Below are 13,210 nucleotides of genomic sequence, written 5' to 3'. Positions count from 1 at the left end.
ATCATGCTTTATCTCCCCCGTAGGCATTTCCTTGTCACTTGAGGATAAGATGTCAGTGTTGTCCTGGCATCAGCTCCAGGCTCAGATGGGGGATTATTAGCAAGCAGGTTTGTAGACATCTGCCCCTCCTCTGATGTGCTTCATTCAGCTGGTCTTATTCCTGAGTCCTTGCGGCAGGCAATAATGGAAGAATCTAGGGTTAATCCCCAGGGCCATTTCCCCAGTTGTGACTCCTCCCTGCAGGATGCCTCTTTCTACACCTGGGATTTTGATCAGAGTCCAGCCAGGGGACCAGGATGATGAAAGCAATGCTTTAGAAAGCATTGTCCAGCAGCAGGTGGTATGTGGAATGAATCGGAGTGGGAAGAGGCAGAAGGCCAGTGACAAGGGGGCTTCAAATAGGATAATGTCCTTGGAGGCAGCAAAGAAATGGATGGGAAAGAAAGCAGGCCAGTTTATGAGGAGGCTTTGGTTGGGGCAGATGAAGTTTGAAGAGTGTGAAATACCCAACAGAAACTCCTATACCGTAGTTGGAAATAAAGGACTGGAGCTCACAATATTCGTTAGAAATTGAACTACTGCTTCAGGAGCTCAGGCAATAAATGTGTGGGGCATGTGGGCTGGGTTTGGTTTTTTTTACTCATGGTCAAATAGGACCTCTTAATAGCTAATCAGAAAGCAGCTGCCTCCCCCTCAAGTTAGTACAACCAAGGCAATATTTTTAGATCAAAATTCCAATGCTACGCTGACAGTCTTTCCATAAATGTTAGTTTGCCATCTTACAAACAGATTGCTTCATCGGCTTTTTTAAAAAAATACTTAAGGAAAGTAACATTTTATTTGGTAATTTTACACAATCAGCTAGTAGGGAAAAAAAACTAATTAAAGAAAGATGAATAGGAAAGTTTGAAGTAAAAAGAGAAAAAGATTTATTTTTAAAGTAAGTTTCCTTCCAAATTGAAAACTCCTACACACGCAAACCATAAGGCGCTAGCTATGAAATCAGGGAATGATGGGCTTTTTAATCTAAATTCATAAATGTGGTATCATTCTTGCATCTGAGACCATGCGATCATTGTTCCTGAGTCCCAGGGGATGGTGACGTTATCTGAACATGTGTCACTCCATGGAGAATGGCTCTCATCGGCTGCTGAGTGGCAGCTTATGATCACAGCTGGGCATCACGTCACATTTATCCTCTCCCAACCCTCCCCCCCCACCATGTGTAGGTGAGGGGTAGTTCCTAATTTATTTATCGTATGTGATCAAATTCATAAAACACTGGTGTTGATTTCACCTTTCCTGTGAGCTGGGGGTCTTGCTTGTTATTCTTCTGTTCTGTTATGTATTCACAAATTCATATTTCTCAGACCATGACAGGTGAAGGTACTTGGTGGCTCCCCCAGCTTAGCAGTGACCAGGACCCTACTTCACAGTAACTTCTCAAAGAATCACCTCAGAAATTCCACAGGCCTTCCCAAGAGACACTCCAGGCTCCGTCCTTGGCATGTTTTAGATTTCCACTCTGGAAGAGAATTTGCTCCAGAGACATTTTGAAATTTTCAAAACCTTTGTTAAAGAATACTTTTGTGGCATTCAATTCCTTAATCGTCTTTCATGAACTGATTAAACACACACACGCGCGCACACACACACACACACACACACACACACACACAACTACCTTAATTGGTTAACAAGTTCTTCTAAGTGGTAATTGGGACTTATATGATTTTTCATTGCAGGAATTTGATGTACTTTGCAATCAATTATAGTTAATTAAATTCCTTTCCCATTACTCGGGTTTTGGGTATGGAGGGGTAGGTAGTGTGATCCTTGTTTCATTGGTGGAAAAGCTGAGAAATAGTTCACTCTGGCCCACACAGAAGGCAAGGCGGCTGTGGGCCAGGCTGGCGCCCAGGCCTCTATCTTTATTGCCCGTTGCCTGGTTATTCTGTCCTTCTGTCAAGAAATTCAGGGCCCAGCAGGCCTGCAGACCTTGCTGTTGTATGTTCGTATTTTCTCTCCCTTGGTTTTCTTCATTTAAGTAAGAGACTAATTAAACAGAGCATTTCTTAACAAAGGAATTCAATGTTCATTTTTGGAAGGCGGTATGAGAGTGTACTCTTTTGCTAGGTTTTACTTAAAGAGATGGAGAAGACTGTGATAGTATGGTGTTATTCATGCTCAACAGAATCTTTCAAAAATAGAAGTAATGTTCACTGTTTATGTATGCAAATAAAAGCCAGTAAGAAAGGAAAATTACTACCACCTTCCTAAGAAATGGTCTTTAAGTTAATACATATGGTATTATATTGATGTGGGTTAACTTTAAAAAAAGTCTCCATGACATTAAGAGTAGGAGTTTTGTGCTTTAAAAAAAAAAAAACACTATCTGTTAGAAATTATGAATATTTTATTTAAATTTTTTTAAATGTTTATATGAGAGAGAAGCGGGGGGCAAAGCATGAGTGGGGGAGAGGCAGAGAGAGAAGGAGACACAGAATCTGAAGCAGGCTCCAGGCTCTGAGCTGTCAGCACAGAGCCCAATGTGGGGCTTGAACCCATGAACCGTGGGATCATGACCTGAGCCAGAGTCGGATGCTTAACCAACTGAGCCATCCAGGCACCAGAAATTACAAATATTTTAAATTGCATCATCTAAAAAAATCCCTACTTAGCAGAGTTTGCATTTATGTTTTCTTAAATAATGCAGCGTAAGACAACACAATTTAAGTATTTGGGTTGAGATGTGTGTTAACTTGTATGTTTATATATTGCCCACAAAAAATTTATCCCTTTTTATTTTTATTATAAAGAAGGCGATGAAAATAATGGAGAGGCTCCCATCTCCACAGAGGAATCTGTACTCCACAAATAAACTAATAACCTTAGTTATAGTTTTTGAGCTATAAATTATTTTTGCCTCTTGACTATCATAAACAAGAGTGGAGAAGGGCAAAGATAATTGGAAAAGTATGATAATATAATGCTACTAAATCATAATAGTTTATACCACCATTAGCTAGCATTCATTATATAACCACATCAACTTAACTGCTGAAAAATGACAATATTAAGAATCTCCAGGGAGGTCTTTTAAGCCCTATCTCATTCATTCATTCATTCATGCATTCATTCATAAATGGATACTGTAAGCTCACCCAGCTAGACCATAATTATATATTACACATTGCCCATCTAGCTATTCGTAAGATTTTTGATTGGAAAGAATTTTGCCATCTAAGTTTTATGTGACGTTCTGTTTAGTTTTATGTAATCTGGAAATGTAATAGATCTTTGGGGGGAATGTGTTGCCTGATGTATTTGCAGCAACACTATTTTTTGTTCCTCAAAGTACACTTTCCCCCAAATTGATTTGAGAGGCTAAATAAATTGGAGGAAAGTAGTGTTGCCTAGTTCCCAGTTTATATAATGCTCTAGACTGCTTTACCTTTTTTTTTTAAACATTTATTTATTTTTGAGAGACAGAGACAGAGCATGAGCAGAGTAGGGGCAGAGAGAGAGGGAGACACAGAATCTGAAGCAGGCTCCAGGCTCTGAGCTGTCAGCACAGAGCCCAATGCGGGGCTCGAACCCACAAACCGCGAGATCAATGACCTGAACCAAAGTTGGATGCTTAACTGACTGAGCCACCCAGGTGCCCCTAGACTGCTTTGATTTTTATTCTAAAAACACATAGTCGTGTCCTATTATAGAAGTTTGCACACTGAAGAATTTATAAATGTAAGGGTTAAGGAGTAAAAGGTACCAGATTTGGTATAAGTGATCTTTCATTTTGCATGTATACACTTCTGTTGTACTCATTTTTAGAAATTGCATATTTGTAGGACAAACATTAAAGCCCAGGTCCATTTTGGTCCACTAGCCTTTGCTCTTCCCACTGGCAAGGGCTGCGCCCCTTTACCCACCCCTGCTCTCTGGTAGGTGTGGCCTCCTGATATTTCTGTGACACATATGGCTGAAGCCTGTGTTCCTCTTCTAGTCCTTCCTTATCTCCCTTCGGTACTTAAAGTGCTAAAATCTTATGGGGGCTCCTGGGTGGCCCAGTCAGTTGAACATCTCACTCTTGGTTTTGGCTCAGGACATGATCTCATGGTCGTGGGATTGAGCCCTGAGTCAGGCTCTGTGCTGATGACATAGAGACCACTTGGGATTTCTCCCTCTCTCTCTGCCCCTCCCCTGCTAGTGCTCTCTCTTTCTCAAAATAAATAAACATTAAAAAATAATATTAAAATCTTATAAAAATAACCCATTAACACATACCCTTGGTGAATATTTAAGCCATGCCAAAGAATAAAAGGGAAAGACCTTTTCCAGATGTTTCATATATATATATATATGACAGATATATATATACACATGTATATATATATATATGTACACACACATATATAATTTTTATACACAAAATGAAGTCATACTATGTTGCTCTATATTTTGCTTTTTATATTTCGTGTTTTCTTGGTGATCTTCCATATCTACCACTGTCCTTTTAATTACCACATAGCATCTTATTATATGTATGTATCAATAATTTACATACCAGCTCCCTTACTGATAACTTTTTCCCTTGTCCCCCATGTCAATTTTTATTATTACAGTGTTGCTGAAACAAATATTTTTACGTATTCTTTGGATATGTATACTGTTTCTGTAGGATAGAGTCTTTTTGATGTCGAATTGCTTGGGTCAAAGACTATGTACATTTAAAATTTCAATAGTTCTAAGGTGGAGGTGTTGTTCAATGGGTATAAAATTCTAGTTTCACAAAATGAAAAAGCTCTAGAGAGCCCTACAACATAGTGCTGATAGTTAACAATACTGTATTATGCATTTAAAAAAATGTAAGAGAGTATTTGATCCTATGGTAAGTGTTAATGCCACAAAAAGGGAGGAGGCATGAGAAAACTTTTGGAGGTGATGGATGTGTCTGTTACCTTGATTGTGGTGATGGCTTCACGGGTGTATGCATATGCCCAAACTCATGAAATTGTGTACGTTAAACATGTACAGTGTTTTTGCATATGATTTCCTCCTCAATAAAGCTATTTTAAACAAGAAAGAATATATGCTCAGGAAAGTTTGAGAGGTACTACAATGAAATTTTTTAAATTTCAAGAGAAGTAATAAATCAACCAAGCTTGGATTATATGAAAAAGTTTTTGATAGTTCCTGACACAAAGCAAATGTCAATTTACACTCAATTAGTAATATGCCAAACAGAATGAAATCAGCCAGGCTCCTAAAAAAACAAACCAAAACAAAACAAGGGCCCTGATGCCCAGGAACCATTCATGGAGGTTTTAAACAGATTGTTCTGAAGTGGGGTCTAGGCATCGATGTTCTTAAAATCTTTTCAGGGTATTAAAATAGTTTACCTAAAAATAAGATTCGTTGGTACAAATTCTCACTAATCTACAGTCTCTTTTTATGTTTTATTTTGGCCAATTCTAATCGGGATGGGAGAATGTATGTTGTTTGAATTTGCATATTCCTGATCACTAATGAGGTTGGTAAATACTTTCATGAGTCTAAACGCCATTGGATTAGATACCTTACCTATTTTCCTGTGGTTGTCTTTTGATTATTAATGAAAATTAGTCCTTTGTTATATTATTTGTAAATATTTTCTGTCATGTCTTTTTATCTGCTCTTTTGTTTGGAAACTTTAAAATTGTACATTAATAAATATTTTGACTGTTTCTTTCCTGACTTAAGAGTTTTGTGTCTTAGGAGCTGGGAAGGTTTTTCTGAAGCCATTCCAAGAGAACAAAATTTTTTTCTATTTCCTTCTGATAGTTTTATAGCTTAAAAAAATGTTCAGATCTTGATCCCAACTGGATTTCACTTTATGTATAGTGTGAGGTAGGGATCTAATTTTTTTTTCTTTGATGGATTGTCAGTTGTATCAACACAGATTATTGGTTCATCTACTCTTTCTTCTAATGGTCTGAGATGCTGTCTTTATTGAATAGTCATCTCATATGTGAGAATTTGTTTCTGGATCTTTCACTATTACATTGAGTTATTTGGATGCGCCCATGCCAGTTCCATGCTATTTTAATTACTGTAACTTTCATATATTTTAATATTTGATTGGCCAGAGAGTTTTCTTAAAAATTTTAAAACTACTTCTTGCATATTTTCCATTCCAGATCATTTTTAGAAAAGCTGAAAATCAAGTTTAAAAAAACTTAAAAATGCTGTTGGGGATTTTGGTTGGTCTACATGAATGTACAAACTACTTTTGGATAAATTGCAATTTTTTTCAAGTTTTTATTTAAATTTCAGTTAATGACAGTGTAATATTAGTTTCAGGTGTAGAACTTAGTGATTCAACACATATACAACACGTGATGCTCATCACAAGTGCCCTCCTTAATTCTCATCACCTAGTTAATCCATCTAACCCCCCCACCCCCTCTGGTAGCCATTAGTTTGATCTCTATAGTTAAGAGTCTGTTTCTTGGTTTTCCTCTCTTTTTTACCCTCTATGTTCATTTGTTTTGTTTCTTAAATCCCACATATGCGTGAAATCATATGGTATTTGTTTTTCTCTGATTTATTTCACTTAGCATAATACTCTCTAGCTTCATCCACATCATTGCAAATGGCAAGATTCCATTCTTTTTGATGGCTGAGTAACATTCCATAGTGTGTTTGTGTGTATACACACACACACACACACACACACACCACATCTTCTTTATCCATTCATCAGTCGATGGACATTTGGGCTCTTTCCATAATTTGGATATTGTTGATAATGCTGCTATAAACTTCAGGGTGCATGTATCCCTTTGAATTAGTGTTTTTATAGCCTTTGGGTAAATACCTAGTAGTGCAATTGCTGGCTCATAAGGTAGTTCTATTTTTAACTTTTTGAGGAGCCTCCATACTGTTTTGCACAGTGGCTGCACCAGTTTGCATTGCCTCCAAGAGTGCAAGAATGTTCCCCATTCTCCACATCCTTGCCAACACCTCTTGTTTCCTGTGTTGTTAATTTTAGCCATTCTGACAGGTGTGAGGTAATGTCTCATTGTAATTTTGATTTGTATTTCCCCGATGCTGAGTGATTTTGAGCATCTTTTCATGTGTCTATTGGCCATCTATATGTCTTCTTTGGAGAAATATCTGTTCATATTTTCTGTCCATTTTTAGATTAGGTTGTTTGTTTTCTGGGTGTTGAGTTTATACATTCTTTATATATTTTGGACAGATACTAACCCTTTATCAGATATGTCATTTGTAAAAATCTTCCATTCAGTAGGTTACCTTTTAGTTTGGTTGATTGTTTTCTTCACTGTGCAGAAACTTTTTTTTTAATTAAGTCCCTGTTTTATTTCTGCTTTTATTTCCTTTTGCCTCAGGAGATCTCTCTAGTAAGTAATTGTTACAGCCAATGTCAAAGAGGTTACTACCTATGTTATCCTCTAGGATTTTAATGGTTTTCTGTCTCACATCTAGGTCTATCATCTATTTTGAATTTATTTTTGTGTCTGGTGTAAAAAAGTGGTCCAGTTTCATTTTTTTACATTTAGTTCTCCAGTTTTCCCAATACCATTTGTTGAAGAGACTGTGTTTTTTCCATTGGATATTCTTTCCTGCTTTGTCAAAGATTAATTAACCATATAGTTGCAGGTTTGCAGTTTTTAGTAAAATTGAGTTATCCTATTCAGGAACATAGTATGGCCATTCATTTATTTTTAAATTTTTGTGAATTTTATTAAAACTTAATAGCTTCTTTTCCATATATTTTCAACATATTTCTTGTGAAATTTACTCCTAGATATTTTTGTTATTATTATTTTGCTAATACTAGCATGGAACATTTAAAATTTTTTTTTAATTTTTTATTTTTATTTTTTATTTTTTTATTTACTTTTTATTTTTTAATATAATTTATTGTCAAATTGGTTTCCATACAGTAACCCAGTGCTCATCCCAACAGTTGCCCTCCTTAATGCCCATCACCCACTTTCCCCTCTCCCTCACCCCCATCAACCCTCAGTTCTCAGTATTTAAGAGTTTCTTATGGTTTGCCTCCCTCCCTCTCTGTAACTTTTTTTTTCCCCTTCCCCTCCTCCATGGTCTTCTGTTAAGTTTCTCAGGATCCACATATGAGTGAAAACGGATGGTATCTATCTTTCTCTGCCTGACTTATTTCACTTAGCATCATACCAAGGGATATAGGAATGCTGATGCTAGGGGCACATGTACGCCAATGTTTATAGCAGCACTTTCAACAATAGCCAAATTATGGAAGGAGCCTAAATGTGCATCAACTGACAAATGGATACAATTTAAAAAATTTGTAATGTTTATTTTTGAGAGTGAGAGAGAGCACAAGCGGGGGAGGGGCAGAGAGAGAGGAGGACATAGAATCCAAAGTAGGCTCCAGGCTCTGAGCTGTCAGCACAGAGCCCGACATGGGGCTTGAACCCATGAACTGAGAGATCATGACCTGAGCCAAAGTCAGAGGCTTCACCGACTAAGCCACCCAGGCGCCCCTTCATGGGAACATTTTTCAAATTACACATTTTGATTTGTTATCCTTAGTGTATGAGGAGTTACTAATTTTTGAATGCTGCCCTTATATCTGGTCACTCTACTGAGCTATTTTTATTAATTATCATAATTATTCAGTGTATTCTTCTGAATCTTTTTAGGAATGCAGTTATATTTGCTACAGATTTTTCCTCATTGCAGTGACTAGGGCATTCCAGCAGATTGTCTATGTCTGTAAATGTTCCATGGGTATTTAAAAGGAATGCGTAGGGAATGCTTGTATTGTTCCTTACCCATTCCTAATAAAAATTCTCAGCAAGCTTGTAATACAAAAATCTGAGTCTAATTTCTTTTTTCTTCTGGAACAGTATTTTCTTATTTTCTTTCTTGGAGATCTCTTGAGTCTCCTCTCTTGAGTCTCAGGTTTATGAGTGCTGAATCATCAGGATAAAATAGGTTTGCAAATAAACAGAAAGCAAAGCAATATACTTTACTACCTTGACTTAACATAGTCATATGCCACTCTCTTTGAGCATTGACTTTTTCCCGTTCCTGAGCCTGGGAGATGAGAGTATATGTAGGCCAACCTCTGTGCTGGATGCCAGGCCCTCTGTCATCATTAATAAACAGTCACTGGCAGAGCTTCACTTTTCTTGCTCTCTCAGCAGCATGTTCAGAGGCAAAAATGCCGAGAACATTGAAAGCCAGCTGGATAGCCGTGTGATGGCTGTGTCACCTCACTGGGTCTCATCCACTGCCCCTTGATTGCAGACAGTGGGGAACAGAAGAGGAGCCTCCACTCCTGATGGTGCCTCTGCCTGCCTTCTCTTCCGGTCGTCATGTGGGACTCGGACAGTAAGCTCCAAATGGTGGCCCTGTGAGCATGGAGCCCATCAGAGTTTCGTCTACTAGTTTTATAGTCTCCTTTTCTGAGCCAATTTATTTGAAGTCTTTATGACACATGATGAGTCACCTTGAGCTCTCCATCCCGGTTAGCTCTTCTCTGGAGAGCTGCTCTCCACGTGTCCCACTTGCCCTGTCTAGCCAGGGGCCTCTTCAGCCAGAATGATCTAAAAATGTACTCAGCTCATGTTGGTCTTCTCTGCCTTCCCTAAAACAATAACCCTTGAATATTTCCTATCAGTCTTAGAGTAATGATTAAAATATTCAGCCTGGCCTATGGGTCCGGCAGGTGCCTTTGCCCACCTAGTTTTTCAGCTCATCTTGGACCATCTACCACCCACTCTCTGGGTCTCAGCCACACTGGCCTTCGTTAGGCCATGTTCCGCTTCTCCATCGACCTTTGCAAATACTGATTCCTCTGACTGGCGTGCCTTTCATCACTTCCCTCCTCCTTCACCAGGGAAGGTCTCCCACTCTGTCCACACTTCAGTCCAGACATACATTCCTCAGGGAAACCTCCCCTGTTGTCCCCACCCAGTCAGAGTCCTTGATTGCAAGTTTGCATAGCACTTCTTCAAGTTTTCGTTTATTTGAATGGGCTTCAGAAATTAAAATCTTCTCTACTACATTTGATGAGCTCCACGAGGCAAAGACCATGTCTGTTTTTGTTTACCAGGATGTCTCTAATGCCTGGCCTCGAACTTGGTGAAAAGTAAGTGTGCAAATTTTTTGAATGCAAGAATAAAAAAATGACCAGAGACAGCTTGCCCCCTAATCTAGTCTCGAATACATTCTTCATCTCAACTCAGTAAATGTTTATTTCTCTGTTATCAGCAGTAAGGGGGTTGGAGGTAGATATTACCCTATAGACCAGATAAGGTAATACTACTTTATTTCAAAAGTTCTATTTAAAACCACGAGAAACATTATTTAGAAACGTGTCCTCTATTGATCTTGTCCTTCCAAAAGAAATTTTGAGAAAAACGAGGGAAAGCAACATTCATTAAACTTTTGCCTGTTTGAAACGTGATTGTAACAAGGAACAAATGCTTCCTGGTCATAGAAAGGAACACGAGCCACAAAGTATCGGAAGGCACACTGAGCCTAGAGATGTCTGAGGAGAAGCAGGGGCAGGAAGACAACCAGCAAAAGACTTGCATTAATTTAAGAAGTGGAAAAGCTTATTGGAAGCATTCTTCAAAACCCTTCAGAAGCTAGTAAAATAATATTTTACTATGTTTTCTCCAGCTCTTAAAACTTTACAAATGCAAATATGTGATAAAATGTGAAAATAAGTATTGGCAACTAATTACATTCTCCGGGGAGATTTAATTGAAAAACAAGCATATTTGCACTGCTTCTCCTTAGTAAGATGTTTATGGCATCTGGTCAAAGTAGAACAAACATTTGAAAATCCTTTGACATAGCTGGTATTTAAAGAATAGCAATTGGCTAACATTTGCGGCTCTGTATGTTGAATATTTTGGCTCCTTTCCTCTGGTATTCATTCTGAAAGATTTATAATCCTTTGGGGAGTGTGGTCTACAAGAGTAGAACTGAATCCTGAAATGTGGAAAAACTAACTTTCCCTAATATAAAACTGTTCTAAAAAAATCTCTCAAGCCTATGAATATGTTTCCAGATTTTCAGAAAAAGCTGATGATTTACAGAATTTTTTTTTCTAGAAGGATCTAACTTCCTCATGATAAATGTAAATTTTCCATCCTTTGGCTTCACAATTGGCTTAGAGATAATTCAGAAAAATATAACATCGTACCTTTCTGGGCATCTGCTGAAATGACACGGCCCTTTAAAAATTTTATGTCACTGGTTACAATGTATATAATGAAATAAAGCACAAAAGGTAGGAATAATCTAGAAGAGAAAAAGTAAGAAGCCTTGAAGTGACATAGGAAACAATGATTGTGCTGAATGTATAAGTAGGAAAATACTACCAAAGAAAACACAGTGCAAGAATAGCAGTCAAGAAGGTCCTTGATCACGCACAACTGAGAATGCTGGGACGGCACTTTCTCCTTCAGAGTCTGACGGGTGTGGGTGGACTCCCTTGGCTTGACTGAGGTATGACATGCTGTTTGACGTCTTCTTGCTTTCAAGCCATGCTGGGGTCTGAAGCCACTGCCTAAAGAACTCTATCTGAAGCTCTTGGTTTGCACTGGCAAACTTTTAATGTGGGAGCCCAGCTCTGTTCCTTCAGGTATCCATCCCAGGGGAACTTTCTTTTTTTAACCATTTAAATTCAACAAAAGAGCCTTTTAAAATTAATTTTCTCCCTCTCTCTCTCTTTCTGTCTCTTTTTTTTAATGCTTTTTTTCTGTAGTATTTTCTTTAATTATGGTTAGCATTTAGATTATTCTTTATGGTTTATGAAATACCTGGCTTCTGTTTTTAAGTGCTTGTGTGTGTGTGTGGGGGGGTGTCCTGTGCCCCCAAACAAGGGAGATTATAAAACTGAAAGTAATAAATGAAGGATTTACTGCTTTATATTTCAAACCAACTGTAGGAAAATTGGTGGTGTTAAAATTTCTCTTGATATCAAGAAAAAGACATGAGGAGCTGTAAGAACAAAACTTACTATTTTAAATGTAAATAATAAAATGAAGGCTTTTGTCATTGTAAACTTGATCTTGAATATAGTGGACAGCCTGGATTACCCAGAAAGAAAATTAGTATGAAAAGCAGACAATGACAGTGATGTCAACACAGGATAGTGGTTCATAACATTTTTTAGAGATGTAGAGGGAGTTTTCTGGAAGGGTAAGAGGAAAGGCTGAAGTCTCGACCTTTCCATCTTTTGGATGCTTAAGTTCTTATAGTTCTATTTCAGCTTCTTATTTTAAAAGGAATACATTTTACTGAATTCACAAGAGGTTTTACATATGTGATAGAAGGAGGGGCTTGGGCTGCTTGAATATAATTTCCATTTTTGTGCTAAGTGTATATAGACTATATCTCTGTACATTTATATATAATAGATGTAGCAATATAAAGTAATAATTAGCAAATGAGAATAAACATAATTTGTAGGTGTCTTTCCTCAAAAAGGAAAGAAAGGTTTATTTGAGGCCATTGGTACTATGTTTTGAAGTAGAGATCCAAAGCCATCTTTCCTGACCACACTTTACAAAAATGTCTATTCTTACCTCTGTTAGAAATATTGCTTTTGTTATTTGCTCTGTTAGAAATATTGCTCCTACAAACTATTTCAGCACTTATACTGGAACTCTTATTTACCACCTAGTCTTAATAGCGGGAGAAGTAATAGGTACTATGCTGTGTCCTTCAGATGATTTTCAAAGCATTAACGATCAGTGGACATTGCCTAAGAATTCCTGCAGTAAATTCTGATGATAATTTCCTGGCAGGTTTGTTTCACTGATCAATCATTACTTTGTTGTTTAATATCCTAGATTGTTTTACCTTAAAGGAACAGTTCCCCACTACCCTTTACATTTGGTGATCAGCTAAGCAGACGTTGATTGCATGATTCTCTACGTTGGGCCAACATTTTGCCCATGATACTGAAGGCTTCTTTTTTTCTCCTTCATCAACCCACTGAGTCATCTCCAGTTCTTAATGGAATTGCCTCCTCACTCCCCACCCCACAGCCCTTCCCCTACCTACCGCGGTCCCAGCATGACTGTTATACTGCTTCCCACAGGGTTTCCCTTTCTCCAGAAAGACTGTTCCAGACTGTTCCACATACATCTGTAAGAATAATTTTCAGGCACAGTTTGGATTGCACAGTACTCTA

The 13,210-nt window shown here is 37.8% G+C and overlaps 1 protein-coding gene across 4 annotated transcripts in view; it reads left to right on the top strand.

Annotated features, from left to right (window-relative positions):
- The window catches only part of ODAD2 (outer dynein arm docking complex subunit 2), a 199,285-nt gene that overhangs the window by 39,191 nt on the left and 146,884 nt on the right, over window positions 1-13,210 (top strand). The window lies entirely within an intron of this gene.

The sequence above is a fragment of the Panthera tigris genome, chromosome B4 (assembly GCF_018350195.1).
Source record: "Panthera tigris isolate Pti1 chromosome B4, P.tigris_Pti1_mat1.1, whole genome shotgun sequence".
NCBI lineage: Eukaryota > Metazoa > Chordata > Mammalia > Carnivora > Felidae > Panthera > Panthera tigris.
The sequence above is the reverse complement of the archived record's forward strand: the minus strand, read 5'-3'. Positions and strand labels throughout refer to the sequence as shown.